A 7,091-nucleotide genomic window follows, 5' to 3' on the forward strand; every position below is an offset into this window, starting at 1 on the left:
TATCTCCTGTTATGTCTTTCTTAGGTTTTATAATTACAGGTTTGGCGGGACTTTTATTAATATCTAGAGGTTTAGGGGGTACTTTTTTGTCTCTACCTAACGTTGAGTTACTTCTATCCCTCTTATTTGGTTCCCTTGTCATCGATTTATCCCATTTTCTTTGCTTTCCCTCCTTGTAATCCTCCTCGTCCCTTGCAAATTTTTTATTTTTATTTATAAGGACACTTCTTTCTAATGAATCCAATTCTGCGGAGAGTTTAAAATTCACAGGTATTTTGGTTTTAAGACCTCCAATGGGGTCCATCTAATCATATGTCAGAATTGGTCATCTGGTAATAATAGTTCAAATTATACTTGCTCCTTGAACCTGAACATTTCTGACATATGATTAGATGGACCCCATTGGAGGTCTTAAAACCAAAATACCTGTGAATTTTAATTTTATTAGAATTTGTATAAAATTGTTTAAATGTGTGTAAAGTTTAAAAATAGATTTGATAATACTCTGATAAAATTATCTCATTAAATAATTAACAAGTATGTATTTTACTGCAGTCATCTATTAACACCTGATAGGTAGGGTTATTAATTTAAGTATACAAGAACGTTTTAGCTTAAACCAATTTTAAAAGGCAAGACAGTGTGATTACAGAACATGAAATATGTAAATCTCATTAATAAAACGTTGTAATTAGGGCTTTATTAAACACAGCCCGCCCCAATTAGACTTTGATTACACAGGGGGTTTATAAAACTCAGAGACCCCCTCCACGTCAGAATATGAGCCTGAGGAAGCCGATGACTCTGCGAAACGCGTAGCTCTAAAGTTCCTGCTGAATTTGACCCAACGTGGCTCCCGTAGCCGGATTAACCAGGCAGCCATTGCAGACAAGGAGAAAAAGTTTTTTCTCCTGCATCACGGACGCATGATTGACAAAAACGGCTGCTAAAACTGTATCCTGGACTGCACGAGGAGGCCAGGGGTCCAACCACTATGTATGTATGTGAGTCTTGTTTTACCAATTGCTTTTAAAACTATTAAATGTGTTTTAAACCCCACTGACAACGTGCCTCACTTTCTCTACCTACTCCCCCCCCTACTACCACCACTGGGGAGAGTCCCCATCTGATGCCCAAGACCGGGGTTAGAACCCCACGTTGGTTGCAAACAAAGAAGAGTCTACACTGGGGGGAGATGCAGATGGGTTAATTTAACCCCAAAGTTACCAATTTCCTGCAAGGACTCACACACGGCCGTGTGAGTACAGATATATTTATATATTTATTTCAAAACCCTCTAAACCACCATTATCTGTTGTTGGGAGCGACTGGAATTGCTTAAAGAAACCACATTACCGTGTCCGCTTGCACATGGCCGTGTAAGTGTATTTAATATTTTCACCAACCCCCAGCAATATTGTTGTAACCACAATAATTTTATTGTTTTTTACTCACGACTTTAGCCCAACCTGAAAAAGTTCCATTTATGACAACCCTCTGTTGTCTGTCCTTTAACCAGTTTTCAATCCAGGTGCATATATTATTACTGAGTCCAACTTTCTTTATTTTGTACACCAACCTCTTGTGTGAAACCGTATCAAAAGCCTTTGCAAAATCTAAGTAGACCACATCAACAGCATTACCCTGGTCTAGATTCCTACTTACCTCCTCAAAGAAACAAATAAGGTTAGTTTGGCAAGATCTATCCTTCATAAATCCATCCTGACTATTACTAACAATTTTATTTTCCATTAGGTATTCCTGAATATTATCCCATATTAAACCTTCAAGTAGTTTCCCTACTATTGAAGTCTGGCTTACAGGTCTGTAATTTCCCGGTTGTGATCTAGCTCCCATTTTAAATATAGGCACCACATCTGCTTTACGCCAATCTTGTGGTACTGAGCCTGTGGAAATTGAGTCCTTAAATATTAAATATAATGGTTTTGCTATTACTAAGCTTAACTCCTTGAGAACTCTTGGATGTATGCCATCGGGGCCAGGTGCCTTATTTACTTTCATTTTTTCAAGTCGCTTATGAACTTCTTCCTCAGTTAACCAATTGTTCATTAAAATGGAGGTTGTGGCTTCCTCCTGCAGCACTACTATTGAACTTGAGTCTTCCCTGGTTAACACAGAGGCAAAGAATTAGTTTAATACCTCAGCTTTTTCCTTATCTCCAATAATCTGCCTACCCATCTCACACTGAAAGGGTCCTATATTTTCTTAAGTTCTTCAAGAACTTTTTAGGGTTGACCTTACTTTCTATTGCAATCCTTTTCTCATTATCCATTTTTGCTAATTTGATTGCCCTTTTGCAATTTTTGTTACATTCCTTATAATTCTGATATGATGTCTCTGTCCCTTCTGACTTAAAGAATCTAAACGCCTTCCTCTTCTTGTCCATTTCCTCCCCTACCTGTTTATTTAGCCACATTGGTTTTGACATTTCTTTTATACTTATCACCCAAGGGTATATACTGATAAGTGTGCTTTTCTAACAATGTTTTAAAGACTGCCCATTTATCTTCTACATTTTTCCCTGCAAAAACATCATCCCAATGTATTACTACTAGATTAGACCTCAGTTTATTAAAATCTGCCTTTCTAAAGTTTAAAGTCTTTGTTGAACCCAAGTAATCTGTTTTTTGATAATTTATTTCAAATGAGACCATGTTATGATCACTGTTACCCAAATGTTCTAGGACTTGAATATTTGTTATTACTTCTACATTATTTGATATGACCAAATCCAGAACTGCCCCTCTCCTTGTTGGTTCCTGTTTGGGTCATATAATTGTCTTTAAGCACCCCCAAAAACCTGTTCCCTTTTGTTGTAGCGCTAATCTCATTGCCCCAGTCTGTCTGGATAATTAATATCCCCCATTATGCAAACATGACCCAGTTTTGAGGTCTTCTCCATTTGCAAAAGTATTTTAGCTTCCTCAATCTCACAGATATTTGGTGGTTTATAGCATATTCCCACAAACATTTTCTTTATACTTTTACCTCCACTGCTAATTTCTATTCACAAGGTCTCTACATTTTCATCATTCCCTTCATAGACATCATCCCTTATAATAGGTTTTAGATCCGGTTTAACATATAAACATACTCCACCTCCCCTTCTATTTGTTCGATCCTTCCGAAAAAGAGAATAACCCTCTAAATTAACTGTCCATTCATGAGTTTCATCCCACCATGTTTCAGTAATGCCTATGATATCATACTGCTCCCTTGCAGCTATTAATTCAAGCTCCCCCATTTTATCTGTCAGGCTTCTTGCATTAGCAAGCATACATTTCAGTTTTTTTTCAGCCTGTACTATTATCTTATCTGCTCCTTCTTTACTGTGCCCACTTTGTTTAGTTTTTCGAAGTTTTCTAGTATTATCTGTATTTACTATGGGTGTCTCACTGCTTGTCAAACTTGCACTTGCCCCCATTCTACCTCCATACCACCTTGTATCCTCATCTATTCCATTTAGTTCATTATCTGTTTCATTCCTCTCCCCCCTCTATCCTAGTTTAAAATCTCCTCCAACCTTTTTAGCATTGTCCCTCCTAGCACAGAAGATTCCTCTTCATTGAGGTGCAATCCGTCCCTAGAATATAGATGGCACCTCTCAGAAAAGGAGTCCCAGTGCTTTAAAAACCCAAACCCCTCCTTCCTGCACCACTTTCTTAGCCATGCATTAACCTCCCTGATCTCTGACTGTCTCCCTGCGGTAGCGCATGGCACGGGTAGTATTTCAGAAAATACTACCTTGGAGGTCCTTGCCTTAAGCTTTTGGCCTAGATCCCTGTAATCATGTTTTAGGACCCTCCATCTTTCTCTAACTGTCATTGGTGCCAACATGTACCAAGACTGCCAGGTCAATCCCAGCCCCCCCAACAATCTGTCTACCCGATCCGCAATGTGCCAAACCCGAGCACCCGGGAGACATCATAATGTCTAGTTATATACACTCCCAGATATCTCATTTTGTCTGGCATCCATTTTATTGGGAATGTTTTCTTTAGTGCACTTTCTGTTTCTATAGGTATGTTTTTCTTGGGGTTGAGGAGGAGCGCTGGATCACGTGATATGTAAAAGAATATAAATATATATAGTGCAGATGGTAATTCACTGCTTTAAAACGATGTAAAACATAAGAAATGAACTCACAAAAATCGTATAAAATCACTGCATGTCAGAGATCCTTCTCTCTCTGACTGGAGCCCTTTATGTTACTGGAGTCTGTATCCCCTCAGTGAAGTGGGTGATATGAAAATAAAGAAAACCACAAATAGTGCAAATAGTATGAACTATACAAATGTATTATGCACAGGTTTTCAGGAAACTCACATTTTCCATTATAAGATTGGGTGGTGGAGAGAACCGCCGATAGAAGCAGGCTGCTGTTCGGTGCTTCACTTTCCCCTCACAGTGTAGTTCAATGCCAATCTATGCCGTCGCGTCACTTCCGGTTTCGCGTCACGGGTGAGGGCGGGAAGCCAGATAGGTATGTGTAGGCCTATAGCCTCTGATTTAGTGTGATTCACTTTGAAGTTTGATAATTTGCCAAATTCGTCTAATGCATCAAATAGGTTTTTTAGAGAAGTTTCTGGGTTAGTCATGGAAAGTAAGGTATCGTCTGCGAATAAGGACAATTTGTATATATTGCTTCCTATAGGCACTCTCTCTATCCCCTGGTTCTCTCTAATCCTTGATGCCAATACTTCAATGCACATGGCAAACAGCATAGGTGAGAGTGAGCATCCCTGTCTAGTTCCGTTGGAGACTTTAAATGGTGCTAAAGTGTAGCCTGAGGTACGTACTGTAGCTATTGGGTTGGAGTATAACGCTTTAATGCCCATGATGAAATTTTCGTGTATGCCCATCTCTCTGAAAACTCGAAACATAAACGACCAGTCCACTCGGTCAAAAGCCTTCTCGGCATCTAGCCCCAGGATCAGGGTGGGGCGTTGGTTCGTATTACTGTTGTGAATGAAATTAATTATTCTCCGAATGTTATCGGAAGCTTGACGTTCTGGGGTGAACCCCACCTGGTCCGGATGGATCAAGGTGTTTAGTACTCGGTTCAATCTAGTTGCTAAAATTTTGGCGAATAGTTTTATGTCTGTGTTGATCAGAGAGATGGGCCTATAGCTAGAACATCGTGCAGGATCTTTCCCTTCTTTTAGTATGACGATAATGGAGGCTTGTAAGGATTCTTTCGGCGGGGCTTCACCATCTAGAATCTTGTTGAACCATCGGACTAGGTATGGTTTCAATATGTTTTCAAATTTCTTATAGTAGAAGTTAGTGAACCCGTCTGGGCCCGGGGCTTTAGAGTTCTTGAGGGATTTAATAGCTGCTGATACTCCTCAAATGTTATTGGGGCTCCTAAATGGGCAGATTCTATTTCATCTAGTTTGGTTAATTTTTATGCTTTTATGTATTCATCTAGTTTTGTTTCTAGCTCCATATTATCTCGGGCTGGGTTTGTCAGGTTATATAAGTCGCTGTAGTATTGAACGAACTCTTTATTGATTTTGGCTGGGTTATACAGTGGCGACACAGTTTATTCTAATGCGACTAGAGCCGCGAGGTTTCCCGGCTTTGTTATTAAATTCTCTCGGCGTGCCGCGCGTCACCAATGCGCGGTCACGCTTCATCGGGAGCGTGCGCATGCCCAGGGCTCCCCGAAGGGAGCCCTGGTGTCCCGAGATGTGGGGGATGGTGGTGGGGGGCTCCGGGGGACCCGGTGGACCTGGAGAGGGGAGCGGGATGCCTCGATCGGAGGACAACCTGGCGAGCGCCCAGTATCTGTCGCGGCCGAGACCGGGCAAATGTTAGAATAAACTTGGCCGCGACAGTAAGTTAAATTATTTTGGTTTGTTTTAATGCTACATATATTAAGGCTCGCTGTTTTATTTCAGAGTTTGGCTGCCAATTGTCTGTCTGCTTTGTTGCCTTTTTCATAGAAGGTCTGGTTTGTCCACCTCATTGCTTTCTCGGTGTCTTCTATCACTATACCTTTAAGTTCTGATCTATCTTTATCAATCATGGCTCTAACGGGATCAGTTGGATTTTGTTGATAAATCTCTTCGTTATTACTAATGCTATAATTGAGGCTGTTTATCCTCTTTATTTTCTCCCTTTTCCTATAAGAGGCAATGCAGATTACCTTGCCCCTTAGAGTGGCTTTGTGCGCTGCCCATAGTGTGCAGTCGCTGACTTGGCCGTTGTCGTTTAGTGAGAAATAATCTCACATGTCAGTTTCTATGGCTTTTTTGGTTTTTGGTATCCTGAGCAGAAGGTCGTTCATACGCCAGAGTGTGCCTGTCAGCCTCTGGTGCATGTCTCTTATGGTTAATGATACCGGGGCGTGGTCTGACCATGTTATATTGTCTATATCTGCTTTTGTTATCCGGCCAGCCAATTCTCTAGATATAAGGATTGTATTGTATGTCTTTATTGTATTGTATGTCTTTATTTATAAAGCGCCATTAATGTACATAGCGATTCACAGCAGTTATACACGTGGTAATCAAATAAATAACAGATAATATAAATAACAGATCATGGGAATAAGTGCTTTAGACATAAAAGTACTGCACCGACACACTTTATTCGAGCAAATACCCAGTATGTACCTGGCAGATACCTGGAATGCGCCGCTCCTCACCTCTGACAAGCCCCGTTGTGTTTGCCTTCCCAGCCTGGGTTCATGCCTGGCTGACGGGCGGCTGATCTGTTAAATGATAATGATTAGGATTTAATAGGCTGCAATGCTTCGCGTGTCTACCAGATGGCATAAATTCATGAATTGTAATGCAGTATATATATATATATATATATATATATATATATATATATATATATATATATACTGTGCAGTATTGCAGCCAGCGGGAATAAAATGCTTCAATCCCTGCCTGGAAAATACCTCAATGCACTCGGGCAGAAAACAGTCACAAACCTCAATACACCCGGGTATACCCGAATTCGTGGGACTAGCCGAGCTCGAATAAAATGTGTCGCCAGTGTAACATTAAGGTAAAAGGAGTCCCTGCCCCGAGGAACTTACAGTCTAATTGGTAGGT

Source organism: Ascaphus truei, unplaced genomic scaffold, assembly GCF_040206685.1.
Source record: "Ascaphus truei isolate aAscTru1 unplaced genomic scaffold, aAscTru1.hap1 HAP1_SCAFFOLD_359, whole genome shotgun sequence".
Taxonomy (NCBI): domain Eukaryota; kingdom Metazoa; phylum Chordata; class Amphibia; order Anura; family Ascaphidae; genus Ascaphus; species Ascaphus truei.